Source organism: Schistocerca piceifrons, chromosome 3, assembly GCF_021461385.2.
Source record: "Schistocerca piceifrons isolate TAMUIC-IGC-003096 chromosome 3, iqSchPice1.1, whole genome shotgun sequence".
Classification (NCBI taxonomy): Eukaryota; Metazoa; Arthropoda; class Insecta; order Orthoptera; family Acrididae; genus Schistocerca; species Schistocerca piceifrons.
The window spans coordinates 648,048,212-648,064,227 of NC_060140.1; positions in this window are offsets into that span (position 1 = coordinate 648,048,212).

Genomic DNA, 16,016 nt, shown 5'->3' on the forward strand with positions numbered 1-16,016 from the left:
ATCTGGAAATATGAATACAGGTTTCAGTGATCATTATGCACAGTTTATTGAATTCCCAGTAGACACTGCAGGAAATACTGAACAACAAATGACAAGAAAAGGTAGAAATTTTAGCTAGCACAACCTAGAACACTTCAGGCACTTACTGAAAAAAGAAACATGGAATGATATAGACAACTACGAGGACACATGTAAAAAGTTTGACATGTTCATGGAAATATTCTCCCATTATTTCAATATTTCTTTTCCAGTTAAAAACCAAACATTAAAAACTAAAAAAAGAAATGTTACATGGCTGACGAAAGGCATTAAAATATCATGTGCTGAAAAGAGGAGACTTTATGAAATCTCAAAAACACAAAATGTTACAGAAGAATTTCTGGTGCATTTCAAGAATTATAAGAGAGTGCTTCACAAAGTCATAAAAGAATCTAAAAAAACAACAAATGATCACCATATAAAAATGGCCAGGAACAAAATGAAAGCCATGTGGAAGATAGTCAGAGAACAAGTAGGAAACAAGACCTCCCAAAATGTAAATCTCCAGGTAATCCAAGATGGCAAAAAAATTACAAATCCAGAAGAATTAGCCAATGCTTTTAATACATACTTTGCAAATATTAGTGAAAAATTACTATCTGACATAAAATCTTTAAATAAAAATCCTGCTACAACACCATCCAATCAAAATAGAAACTGCAACTCCCTATTTCTTACTCCAACCAACCCTAAGGAAATTATACTATCAATTAGAGAGTTAAAAACAAAATTTTCAATAGGTGTGGATGAGATTCCAGATTATGTCATTAAAAATGTGGGGGACCTCATTGCAACACCATTAGCCCACATTTTCAACGGTTCATTAACAAATGGAGTCTTTCCTTCCTGCTTAAAGACAGTGAAACTTAAAACCACTGTTCAAAAAGGGTAAGAAAGAAGACATAGCCAATTATAGACCTATTGCCTTGCTATCTACATTTTCGAAAATACTAGAAAAAATTTTTCATAAGAGGTTGCCAGATTTTCTAGAAAAGTGCAAAATATTATCCACAACCCAACATGGCTTCCGGAAAGGCTGATCAACAGAAACAGCAATATATGAATTTCTGGGTGAAGTACTCGAAAAAATTGATAGTGGACAAAAAGTAACTGGCATATGCCTCGATCTGTCTAAGGCTTTTGACATCATAGACCACACTCTATTGCTGCAGAAGCTTGAAAGAATTGGTATCAGAGGTATGCTTAACAGCTGGCTTAGATCATATCTTACTGACCGGAAGCAAGTAGTAGAAATACATTTTCACAAAGAAAATAAATCAACAAGACACTATTCTGATTATAAAGCAGTAAAATATGGAGTACCGCAGGGCTTGGTACTGGGCCCCATCCTATTTTTGATATATATAAATGACCTAACATCAACCAACCAGTACCATAGCACTATCCAGTTTGCAGATGACACAAGCATATTAGTCAGTGGGAAGACTGCAGAGATATTACAGACAAGACTGTGTGAGGCATTAACAAATGTTGTAAACTGGTTCAACCAAAACAAACTAATAATAAATAAAAGCAAAACAGTAGCATTAAATTTTCATAATGTCAAGAGAAACATTGAAGAGGATATAAGAATTCTGATGTCAGACATGGATATTGCAAGTGTGCCTAATACAAAATTTGTGGGGGTCTGGCTACAGGATAATCTTAGATGGGAAACTCACATTGACAACATATTAAAGAAGCTAAGTACCATGTGTTATTTAATGAGAGTGCTAGAAAACTGCTGTCATAAGGACTGTCTAATGACAGTTTACTATTCTAATATACATTCTGTCCTAAAATATGGGATCACTTTTTGGGATAACTCGCCATCCTGCCTAAAACTCTTCAGGATGCAAAAAAGAATAGTGAGAATCATGGCTGGAATAAAAAGGAATAAACCATGTAGACCATTATTTAAAAGGATGGGAATTCTTCCCCTTCCATGTATTTTCCTATTTGAAAGTGCAATGTTTATAAAGAAATATACAATAACAAATCCTAGTATCCTCCCCAAAAATGAAAATGTTCATCATCATAATACAAGACAGAAAACTGACTTTCATGTACTCCATACAAAAACCAGTTTGTGCCAAAAAGGAACATTACACCATGGAAAAATTATCTACAATAAATTGCCAAGAGAAATTAAAGTAAAGACTGATGTAAAAAATTTTAAAGCAGCATTAAAAGAATATCTGTTGACACATTGCTTTTATAGTGTGGAAGAGTTCCTCGAGAGTCTAAGTGATGATAATGCAAATACTGTAACCATTAATATTGGCCTATAAATACATTCAGATGTAATTCTCAAGTTTCTAATGGGGTTCAAGTATAAGTTGTACACCGACTTGCCCAGTATATGAAGTAAAATTCTGTGAATGTAATTCTCTAGTGTACATGTCAGTTCATAGTGTAGAAGAGTTCCTCAAAAATCCTTAGAGCTTAAGTGAGGATCATGCAAATACTTTAATCGTTAATATTGGCTTATACATGTATTCAGTTGTAAACTTCAAGTTTCTACTGTGGTTTAATTATAACTTACACATTGACTTGCCCAGTATATGAAGTGCTGTAAAATTTTGTGAACATAATTTTCTAGTTTCTAAAGTGTTTTAATTGTAAGATATACTTTGACCTGTCCAATATCTGATGTGCTGTACTGTACCTGTAAGATTTATTGGACCAATAAATACAATACAATAAGATACAATACTATTGATTGTGAGATTGTAGCATTTATTTATGCTTCTGAAATATGTTGTTCTTATGGTGAGTAAGCTTCATCTGTGCGGTAGGCCCACATTGTATATATGAAAATTCACAAAAAGCTGTATCACTGGTTTCTCTAATAATCAATTAATTGTGTGATCGATGGCAGTGTGCTTTAGGTCCTTATGGATCTCAGTGCCTCATTTGTATTCTAGTTAAGTGACCTTGTTGGTAGACATTAATACTTGATTCTACTCATTTCCACAAATGACACTTTGTGTTTGGAGTTGGTAGTTTACTGTGCAGGAATTGGCATTTGGTGCAGTGTAAACAAGAACTATGTTGAATCAATTTTAAATGCTGACAGAAGTAAAGCTATGAGCTGGGATCGTAAGTCATGCTTGGGTAGATCAGTCGGTAGAGCACTTACCTGTGAAAGGCAAAGGTCTCGAGTTCCAAGTCTCGGTCTGGCACACAGCTTTAATCTGCCAGGAAGCTTCATGTCAGCACACATTCCACTGCAGAGTGAAAATCTCATTCTGGGAAAAGAAAAGCAAATTACCAGGAAAAGTTAGCCATAAAGGAACTATGACCTCCGAGAACAGCTTGTTTGATTAAGGGGCAAAATTGAATAAGCGTGACTACAAGTGAACATTTAACAAGGAAGTACACAGTTAGCACAAGTTGTCATGTGGATTCAGTGTAAGAATATCTGATTTTCAGCCTGGAGGTAAATTCCTGAACTAATACATCTGTTAGGGATCTTGTACATTTGTCCCAAAAAATGGAAAAGCATGAAAACTCCCACTTAGACAAAAATGTGAAACAGAGTTGTGGAAGGTTACACATTATTTCGTTAGCCCCCTAAACTGTAGTTAATTATGCACAAAACAACAAAACTACATAAAAACGATTCTTTCTTTTGTCAGATAAGTTATGCATCTCCTTTTTCTTCATGTTATTATTACTGGCAATGGCTGTAGTTGTATAAACATTTTGATAAGCATATCTGTTGTATAGAAGAGGCTATTAATTTCACACTCTCAAATTTATTTGAATCTTAACCTGTGTGAACACCCAGAATGTATACTCACGAGCTGCCACTGTGTTGCAGGATGGTATTTGTCGTACAGACATGGAAAACAAACTGAAACTTCATGCAAATACACGTTTTTCTCATTATATTACCTCTCAAATATCAGATAAATAAAATAATGAGACCAGTGATGAAAAAATACGGATTAAAAAATAAATGTATGTAGGATTCCAAAAGAAAACCTCCACTACTTCAGGCATTGACCCCTATCAAGAAGACTCCCCAAAAAAAACAAGGAAAGGAGGATAGAAGAAAGGTGCTTTTTATTATTTACTTTTGATTTTCTTATTTTATTTACTGTCTTCTTTATCAGGATTGAATCCATATCTGTCACACCAGCACATCCTCACAAAGACTGGCGATTGCCTTCAACATTAGTGGGACAGAAAATCCCGTGTGGTGGCAACACACGCATGTCTTCTCATAAGTGTGTATGAATAACCATTGAGGGTATTGTATCTGTAGAATGGAAGAATGGTCATATGTCAGCTGCTCTTTCCGTGGATGATCCACCTGCGAGAGGGATTGTGGGAAGCAGTCCAGAGAAAGTTTGAGAAATATTGGTAGTACTTTTGATTCTTGACTACTCCAGCATGTCAGTTGTTCAGGTATAGCCAGAAACTGAGAGCTGATTTGTCACCACTACCTGACAGGTAGTGGACTACATGCCCACTAATCTAGATCACTGAGTAGGTCTTTTCACATGAAAAATAAACCACGTCCAGGAAGAAATCATTGGTGGGGTGATGCTGTCAGGAGTTGTGTGTGTAATGAATTCCAGCATCTGGTGGACCAAAAGCCAAACATTGCTCAACACACCGCACTCAAGTCAATGACCATCGTCTTACACGCCGTACATAGCATATAATGTTGATGGTGCCAGGTTGATCTGGTGGAGACATGACTGACATGCTTCCCATTAACTGCAACATACCAAGTGGATTGGATGCCTAACGCAAGAGTAGGGGCATGCACTGGCTGCCACATGGCATTCCACCAGACGAGGGGGTGTTTTTCTTCAATCACATTTAACAGAAACTGCAATTGCATCGAGGCACACACTATGTTGGCTGTTGGTAGACATGGAAGGAGAAGCACAGTCCTGAAAGAAATATCTCAAGTAGAAAAATGGGCCTGGGATGTCTTTGAGTGGTACTGGGGCAATAAGTGAGCTTGGCTTAAGGGACCTCACCAATATTCAAGTGAGACTTGTCAGAGTCTGTTGCCACATCATGACATGCTTGCTTACAAACAGTGCTGTTGCTCGATAGTGGACGTGACAGAGATTGAGGCCTCCTTTGTCCTTTGATAGGGTGAGGGTCTCATAGCTGACTTTAAATAACAGGCCTTGGCTCGCAAAGGAACCCAATTCAGCTAACATGCATCTGGTCATTGATGGCAGGATGGGCAATGTCTGGGCAATGTGAGTGATTCGTGACATGAGATAAACAGTAGCAAAATGGGTGAGTCTGTTGCAGCATGTCCAGGGTTTGGAGTCGATCGTCACAGATCTCTGCTCAGATCCAGTGTAATAAGTGACTGCTGTTAAGAGCCACTGACTAGCACAAGTCGGTTGTAAAATTAGTAGCCACACATTGTATCATGTCACAGATCGACAGGGGAGCAAAGCATTCACTCGGCAGTCCATGACCCATAAGCAATGTGCGAGATTTGTGAACATTAAGGATGCTGCCCAAAGCAGTGCCATAGGACTCCATCCACTCCAGTGCTGCCTGGACATCACTGCCATTGCACAGGAGGACCAGGTCGTCTGCGGAGGCTGTGCAACAAAAAATGTATCCACCAAGAGGCATCCCAGTGAAGCTGCAAAGTAAAGGTTCCATGGTGAGAATGTATAGGATCACAGAAAGAGGAGATCCTTACTGCACCGATCATTGTACCAGGATGGGCAATGTAAGATGACCATTGTACAGGATCCTAGATTTTGCACCCTGGACATAATACAAACTCTACAAAGCTATCTGGGAATCCCATATTCTGCATCACCGCTATCAGATAGGAGTGATCAACTCTATTGAAGGCCTGACTGAAATGAAGGGAGGCCAGGATCCCTGTGATATGCCACATCCACACAAACATGATCATGTCGTGGTACTGACATAATGTAGTCCTAAAGAATCCCATGTACTGGGTGACCCCTCCTGAAATGCGCTGTAGAAAGCTGGGTAAAGATCTTTATATCACAGTTATGCCATTGTAAAACCATTGCATAAAAAGGGGGATAAGTCGGATGTCAACAACTACTGCCCAATCTCTCTGCTGACAGCTCTATCAAAAATTTTTGAGAAAGTAATGTATTCAAGAGTAGCCTCCCATATTTGTAAAAATAAAGTACTAACAAAATATCAGTTTGGTTTTCAGAAAGGTTTTTCAACAGAAAATGCTATATACGCTTTCACTGATCAAATAAATGCTCTGAATAACCGGACATCGCCCATTGGTGTTTTTTGTGATCTCTCAAAGGCCTTCGATTGTGTAAATCATGGAATTCTTTTAGATAAGCTAAATCATTATGGTTTGAGGGGGGCAGTACACAAATGGTTTAATTCATACTTCACTGGAAGAATGCAGAAAGTTGAAATAAGTGGTTCATGTAATGTTAAAACAACAGCTGATTCCTCAAACTGGGGGCTATCAAGTACGGGGTCCCACAGGGTTTGGTCTTAGGTCCTTTACTGTTCTTGATATACATTAATGGCTTACCATTCCACATTGATGAAGATCCAAAGTTAGTTCTTTTTGCTGATGATACAAGTATAGTAATAACATTCAAAAACCAAGAACTAAGTGATGTAATTGTAAATGATGTTTTTCACAAGATTATTAAGTGGTTCTCAGCAAATGGACTCTCTTTAAATTTGGATAAAACACAGTATATACAGTTCCGTACAGTAAATGGCACAACTCCAGTAATAAATATAGACTTTGAACAGAAGTCTGTAGCTAAGGTAGAATTTTCAAAATTTTTAGGTGTGTCCATTGATGAGAGGTTAAACTGGAAGCAACACATTGATGGTCTGCTGAAATGTCTGAGTTCAGCTACATATGCTATTAGGGTTATTGAAAATCTCAGTAAATTAGCTTACTATGCCTACTTTCATTCACTGCTTTCGTATGGCATCATATTCTCGGGTAATTCATCGCTGAGTAGAAAAGTATTCATTGCTCAAAAACGTGTAATCAGAATAATTGCTGGAGCCCACCCACAGTCATCCTGCAGACATCTATTTAAGGATCTAGGGATCCTCACAGTAACCTCACAGTATATATATTCACTTATGAAATTTGTTGTTAATAATCCAACCCAGTTGAAAAGTAATAGCGGTGTGCATAGCTATAACACCAGGAGAAACGATGACCTTCACTATGCAGGGTTAAATCTGACTGGCACAGAAAGGGATAAACTATGCTGCCACAAAAGTCTTTGGTCACCTACCAAGCAGCATCAAAAGCCTGACAGATAGCCAACTAACATTTAAAAATAAATTAAAAGAATTTCTAGATGACAACTCCTTCTACTCATTGGCTGAATTTTTAGATATAAATTAAGGGGAAAAAACAACAACTTAAACATTAGCGTCATGAAATATTTTGTGTAATGTAATATCTTGTACAGACATCTTTTATTAACCTGATATGTTCCACATCATTACAAAGTGTCGTATTCATGATCTGTGGAACAAGTATTAATCTAATCTAATCTAATCTAATCTAATCTAATAGTCACTGACAGAGATTCCACCATCCTTCAAGGAAGACACCAGTAAGCTGTGCTTCAGGGGACATCAAATTGCAGCATACGTCTGGGCACCTAGTCATCAGTAATTGATGGTAGGTCCTGTAAAACTCTAACAGGAAGCTGTCAGGTCCTGGTCACTTGTGAGGTGCACCAGCCAGTACAATTGCAGTGACGTAGTCCTCAGCCACATCCTTAATTAATGCCATCTGCGCGATCCTCAAAGTGTGCCAAATGTAAGGAAAGAGATTTACTCAGTTGCAACTGGGGATGATGGTGGTCTGTGAACAGTTGACAACAGTGAGTGTGCAGAGCATTTCCAATCACACGTTGTGTTGCAACACAGTGACCACCGGCTATATTTACAGTTTGAATCAGCGTCCGTTACTGTCAGCTGCATTCTGTGATGGTGTGATGCATCAATGGCTCTTTGTGGTCCATTCTATTTGTGATGCATGTACAAACAATTGTCCCTTTAAGGTGCTGCCTTGTAAGTGCTGAGATCTGTGCGTTTGTGCAGTTCATTGCTTGTTGATGGGCAAGTGAGAGCGGCATTGTTGAACAATCATGCAAAATGCAGTAGTAAATATCTAGTAAGTGCTGCCTCCAGGTGGCAATCTCCCTGCCATGACAAATCAGTGACTTCCTAAGAGCCAGCTTGGAGCATAGCGGCCACCATGACAGTGCAGCCAAGTAAGCCCCTCACCTACAGGTGAGGTGTCAGCATTCAGGTGGATGTAGGTGTGATACATTAAATTTCCAGGGGCCACACCCATGCCATACCATCTGGTGGACAAGATGACTGTGCATATATAGACCACATGATCTGAAAAAGCAACAGGCCATATTTCAGCAGCCCATTTGTCCTGACAATTGTGTGCAAGAGATAGACATGGTCTATATGGGTGGAGGAGTAGCTGGTATAGTGTGTGAAACTTGCGATATCACCATGTACATATTTCAATGTGTGCATGAGTTGAAGGTTGGTTATGATGGTGGAGAGTGCCAGACATGGAACGTAGTGTGGCAATTGGTCCTTCTGCACCTGAGTGGAGTTAAAATCCTCACCAAAGATTAGGTCATCCTGGTGTCCTATAAAGAGGGGTGTGACTCCATTTGCTATGAAAGTTGACTGTTCACGGCATCGTCCTGACCTGGAGGGCTCATAGATATTAATGATTCTGACATCATGCAGAATGAGCACCATGCCTCTGTGAGCATACAAGCTGTGGCGGGAGATTAGAGCGGCAGTTTCCTGCCGCGGAGCACATTGCTGGCGGTTGCTACGGGGCCTCGTTGAGTGGCTAGTGTTTACACAGCCTTGGAAAAAGCCAAGCACTTGGCAGGGGCACGTATGGTTGTTTGTGTGCTTGCAGGAATTTATATTCCAGAAAAAATTGATAAAAAGGTAACAGAATGACGCAGAGATGCGAGTTAGCACTCATGTTCAGAAAAATATGTAAAGCTAAATTAGCTAGACGCGCCACAAAAATATATAATAGTATAAAGACTATTGTTCTCTCAAAAATTGTAAATTTATGAAAGTTCAAAAGCAAATATTTCGGCAATACTTTGGCTGATTAATATAAACAAAGTGTCTACGGATGCGGCTAGTAGAGCTGTATCGAGCAATCATAGCCGATTTAGCAAAATGTGTACCAATTTTGAATGAGAGGTTGGAATATGGGATTTGACTGAGAGAAACTGTGTTTTTGGTAATAAATAAATTTAAAGAGACGAAACTAGCAGCAGCATTCTAAAGTTTAAAGAGGTAGACAAGTACTTAAGTATGTATTTTTATTTGTTTATTTATGTTTAGTATAAAAAAATTCGGGAAAAGCAAAATCACGCCACAGGAACATTATTTGTGAACAAACGGAGGCAGATACAAAAAATTGGACTTTATATTGTTATTACCCAGAAAATTTCCATATATTTCAATATATCATATATGTTTTTGTGTTTAGTTTTAGAATTGTAATTTTTGTCAAAAAATGTTTTGAGTTAGACAGTCGTTTCGAGGGTGGATAGGATGACCATTTTGGTGACAAAGAGTTGGTTCTGAGTGACGCTAAGAGCCAGATGTGCCATGTATCTGGAAGTAGTAGTGGGTTGGTAGCCACGTCTGGAGACAAGTATGTATGTAGCGACATTCGGAAGTGATCAAGTGGAGCACAATATAGTGACTTAGGACAGCAGACAAGAGTGTATTCTGTGAACTGTGAACAAAGTGTCATGTGTCATGATGGTAACATATGAATTTTATAGTGAAGTGTTGTAGTATCAGTTATTAGTGGCCACCCTTATGTAAGAGCCCATCAGATTGCATTCTAAGGGTTTAATGAATATATTGAAGCAAAATAAACTACTTGTTCAGTGACTCAATATTTTTAAATTTCACGACAATTCCTGCCTGCTCTGTGTTTTTAATATTTTTATTTTTGCTTAAAAACTGAGTTTACGACAGGTGTGAGCTGTCACGCTGTGACGAAAAAATGTAGCCAAACATTGAGACCAGCCACCTCTCTGGGCTGCTCAATTAAGCTGAGTGTATATATATATATATATATATATATATATATATATATATATATATATATATATATATATATATATAGCATGTGGTGGTTCAAGCCAAACTATTCAAACTGTAATTTATAGTGCCCAGTACAGTCATAATATGGGGTTTCTGAACTTGGATTGTCTTAACAGGATCAGTAGGCAGTGCAGGATTGCGTTTAAGAGCGAAGAAGATTGGGAGAAATGCATTGACGATCACTGAGCAGTAGTCTGAGTCTGACGACCACCAAAGTGAGAGTTGAAGCGGTGCTGGCCGCCAAACATCGACGATCCCACTTCTCCGCCGCACTCCGGAGCTGGGCGTGCTTCTGCCACCAACTTGCAAATCATTCCAGGCCATACCGCACCTCACCACACAGCAGCCTACAGCATCAGGCAGCAGCTGTCAAGCAGCAGCAGTCTCAACAAAGCTAAGTGTTGGTAGCAGGTGCAGTAATTTCTCAGTTCTCTGTCTCACAGCTAGTTTAGCTATGGAGTCCAAATTTAATGATATGGTGATGAAGTCAGCTGGTGATGCTGAGTCTACAGTGTGTGGGAGTGAGCCTCAGAGCTGACATGGACAGCGAGAAGAAGAAGAAGAAGCTAATTTAGTGGCTATGTTTAGATCATTAATGAGCAAAATGGGGGAATATAGAACTGAATTAAAAACTGATATGGGAGATTTAAAGACTGAATTAAAAACTGGTATCAAGGATATGGAAAAATTCTCTAGGGGCAAAAATCAGAGAATTAAATGATCGATTGGAGGATTTGTCAGAAAAATTTGAAGAGGTAGAAGGAAATTTGAATGCTAAGATTGATGCATTTCCTGTTGAATTAAGGGGTTGAATTGATTCAGGCAGGCAGTTGTGTGAGACAAGGAATGATGTGACAAGGCAAGCTCTGATTGATGTTGGTCAGAAAATTGTTGCTAGTTGTGATAAAATGAGAAATTTATTATTAGGTCAACTGGCAGGGGCAGCTAGCGAACTAAGGAAGGAAACTGAAAATGTGGCTGCTGTTACTATGAAGAGTAATGTAGAAATTGACAAAGTTAACAGTAGATTAAGTAATATAGAATTATGTAGGGCTAATGGAAGTATGGGGTGGCCTGTGGTACAAGTACCCAGTGGTAAGAATTTTTCAGGGGAAAGCAAGTACTGTGCTCTAGATTTTCTGGCAGTATGCAAGGATTGATTTAGTGATGGTATGAGTGACAACAGCAAAATTAAACTGGTAAAAAGATTGTTTGAGGGTTCTGCTCAGACATGGGCAAATCAATGTAGTGAACAATTTAAATCATATAGTATATTTGAACAGATGTTTCTAAATAGGTATTGGAGCCCAGCAAAACAATGCAGATTACAGAATGAGTTTTTGGATGGGTCAGTTTACAGAGGAGGTAGGCAAGCTATGAGAGAATTTTGTCAGGAGGAATTAAGAAAAATGGTACATTTGGATAGGTCTTTGGGAATTTTGACTGAGGTGTTTACTCTAAGGAGAAGATTACTCGAAAATGTACAGTGGGAACTGATACATTGTCCAACAGATCTACAGAAAATTTCTTGGAATTTATTGAGAGGATGGACCCAGCAATGTGCCATAAGTCAAACTCAGTGGGTAATAATTCAGGGAATAATCAGAGGAATTATGGAGAGAGAAGAAATAATGTGAGTTGGGGTAATAACCATCATAATTCAAGCAGAGAAGGAAATCAGAATGGTAACTGGAGAGAAAACAAAGATAGAATTCAAAATGAAACTTGGAGGGATAACAGAAAAAGATTTAGTGGTGATGTCAGGTACAAGAGAGGTGCATGGGAAATGGGAACAGGAGTGATCAAAGGCCAATGGAGGAACACAGAGATCGGAGAGGAGAAATTAATGCAAGGGGACCACAGGGACAAAATTCTTTAAGCTGAGATTTGTTCCACACAGGGTCCAATTTGGGACAATAAACCATGCAGGAAATAGGACCATGAGATGGGAAAAGAATTGTGGGAGAAATAATGGTGGATCTTTTAATAGTTTTGGGCAAAATAAACAACAACCATTCAGGACGTCATTGACAGTATCGACGTTCCGACAGCGGAGTGCGGAGTGTGCGCTGATATGAAAATCTCATTCTGGAAACCTCCCCCAGGCTGTGGCTAAGCCATGTCTCCGCAATATCCTTTCTTTCAGGAATGCTAGTTCTGCAAGGTTCGCAGGAGAGCTTCTGTAAAGTTTGGAAGGTAGGAGACGAGGTACTGGCAGAAGTAAAGCTGTGAGTACCGTGCGTGAGTCGTGCTTCGGTAGCTCAGATGGTAGAGCACTTGCCCGCGAAAGGCAAAGGTCACGAGTTCGAGTCTCGGTCGGGCACACAGTTTTAATCTGCCAGGAAGTTTCATATCAGCGCACACTCCGCTGCAGAGTGAAAATCTCATTCTGAAAAGCAGCGCTGACGAAAATTCGACTAAATACCTACCACGCAAACACCACAGAACTCCAGTCCATGGGCAGTAGCTGAAAGTTAAACTATCTAACGTTCGCGATTCTTGCATGACTAATCTGAAAAAATATCTAAAATTTCGTTTTAATTCGTTTATTGTCTTTAAAACATGGAAAATGGCTATCAAGTCCGCATTTAATATCCCAACATCAGTTATGGAATGTTACTGACTATCTCTGTTACAAGTTCACACCTGAAAGCAGCCGGAAGATATTTAGTCCGACTCGATATTTTGAACGCCGTAAACTGTCACTGACCCACGACTACTTGCGAATTAACACATTCAGTCGTTCAGTAGGCTTCCTGTAAAGTAGTGCTAGCCATAATGTCACAAACTGCACGAAATACGCCACGAGTAGTTTATGGACGACATGAAATGTTCACACGCGAATCTCTCCTAAACTATTCACTCACAAAGCTCAAACTTTCAAAAAATACTCAATGTTATAGTCGTTTTTCGTCAACGACACGGGAACCGATGAGTCACGCGAATTTCCCGATTTTGGTACAAAGTTGGTAGGTGTTTAACAGAAGGTGGCTTCCAAGCGATTCTCTCGACTGGTAGAGCTGAGGCACAAAGCCCCATTCAAATGCGCGGGAAATGCTGAATTCCTATTAGCTAATATTTTAGACAGCCTATCAGATCATCTCGAGCACTTCTGTACTCGAGGTATTTCTAACGTCAGGCAATCAGATTGCCACCTATAATTTAGACTAGAAATCTCGTAGTTCCGAAGTTAAATATAATCTAATGAAAAAAAGTATAATTCCTTTTCGTAGTATAAATTACTAATAAATTTAATACTCAGCGACCCTTCTGGCTACATTTTACGAATTATAACTCACTAGGACACACAAATTTTCCTACTGCACAACAACTTTCACACGCATAGATTTACATAGTTTTGATAAAATATCATATTTTCACTGTACGTATGTCCACCATTCACTCTCTCAGTCTCTCCAAAACACGCAGCCAAAATACAATGAAATAATAATTTTGCAAAGCACTTTTAAATACGTCAGGAATTTGTGGTAATGAAACTAATGAAAGTTCCAGAAAATTGGATTATATGAACCTATCCTCTTGTTGCAGTTTCAATAGATACTATAGACGAATACATTACGGTCTCTAACTCGGTTTCACAATGCCAGCACGGGTACTATGTGTTTTAGGTAAAAATCCATATGTCCGAAAGTATTGTTATTGATTTGAAATTTTAACGGTATGGTCATATTATCCATAGAATCTGGTATATTAAGTATGAAAAATATCAATTGCTATTTACTAGTACTTCTCCAGATTCATACAGGGTGTGTGTAACGTACTGCACACTACGTTAAGCAAGTACGAAGGTCACTTGGCCCAGTAGCCAGCGTCAGTTGTGCCAGTGTGAGAACCAAATCTGCTCCCCTCTCAGCTCCACCCACGGCAAGCCACGCTTTCAACGCAGGTTGACAACTAGCAAAAAGCTGCCACGGTACATCTCTTTTTGCTGTGAGGAGGTAATGATCGGAGTCCATAGTAGTACCTCTGGCACTACGGCAGTCTAGTGCATCAGAGCCATACCTGGTATCTTTTAATATACTGTCGGTTTGGTTCCTAGTACCGTCGTCTGGTGATACCCAATCATTTTATGTATATTCTTATGCTGGAACCACATGCTAGAAACTGTCGTGTTGAGTGCTGCTGCAAAAATTTATCAGGCGAAATCCACAGTTACTATTATGAAGGCTGTATTTATCAATGTTAGGAGAGAAGACCCACTCCTGCACTACCTTAGCAGCCCGTTCTTCATACGACATCTGCTTCTGTTCTGCTATCTTCTCCTCAGCAGGTGCATGCGCATTTAGGAGACTGTAGTTAAATTATTTTCCCTCTACTCATGTATAACATATCCGTGGACTTATTGCCTTAAATCCCATCAGTAGTTGTTCAGTGCTCCTGCTCTCGTTTGCCCAGACTGTTTTCCACTGAGGCAGGGTGCCCAATCCTCCGCACAGTTGCTCAGGTTCGCTGGGCTCACCAACTTGGAGGTCAGAGACGGGACTGAGCAGGAGAGGCTAAGTGACATCCACTTGCTTAGAGTCATATTTTACGTATCACTGCTCTATTTGACTCCCGAATTTCGATATTATTTTCACAAAGTACCGATATTCCTGATATATTTACCACTTACCCGTACAGTGCCCTTCTGGTAAGTGCAATGAATCGTCTCATCCAGTTTTCGGCGCTAGCATTTCCCACCATCAGTGTGTAAAAACGTGTACCGTCATGCACGCATTTTTCCATAATTGCAGCGTCCAGTTTTGGTGCTCCTGCACCCATCCTAATCTCAGATGTACTGTGAAGAGAATTACCCGTGTGGGACGGTGGCTTCGGTAAGCTATAGCGAGAAGATGGTTCTCAGTACCATGAGTGATCAAAGATTGTTGTTATCCAACTCTGAATTGGCAAGTGAGTTTTTTTCATTCTGGTCCACCCACCCGCTATTGCAAAACACGATAGTTGACAGTGATCCAGCCGGCCGGAGTGGCCGAGCGGTTAAAGGCGCTACAGTCTGGAACCGCACGACCGCTACGGTCGCAGGTTCGAATCCTGCTTCGGGCATGGAAGTGTGTGATGTCCTTAGGTTAGTTAGGTTTAAGTAGTTCTAAGTTCTAGGGGACTTACGACCACAGCTGTTAAGTCCCATAGTGCTCAGAGCCATTTGACAGTGATCCATGTCAGCAGTCAAGTGGATGCGACAGTTTTCCAGAAATCGATATAATGTCTGGGATGAGATAGCATGTGTCGGGTATTCACACTCTGGCGCCAATGAAATACGCTGATATCGTATGCCTCCGCCGTTATGTGCTCGTCTGTCACGTGGATGGCTAATACTTGTCAAATGAAGACATTAAGTCTGTAAATTAGTCCGTGATTAAGTAACGGCATTTTTTTTTCTAGAGATCCATCTTCATTACATTAAATCTATATTCACAAGTACCAGTTTTCGGGGGCCGGCCGTAGTGGCCGAGCGGTTCTAGGCGCTACTGTCAGAAACCGCGCGACCGCTACGGTCGCAAGTTCGAATCCTGCCTCGGGCATGGATGTGTCTGATGTCCTTAGGTTAGTCAGGTTTAAGTAGTTCTAAGTTCTGGGGGACTGTTGACCTCCCATCGTGCTCAGAGCCATTTGAACCATTTTTGAACCAGTTTCGGCCATTACCATCTTCAGATCCGTTACAAATATAAAACAGTGGTCTAACCAACTGAATTCGATTAGCTGAAGCAAAATCTACAACAGACGTAGTGATACGTAAGGAAAATAATACCATGCATACCAGCCATACACAGCACACATATTCTGATTTAGGTGTC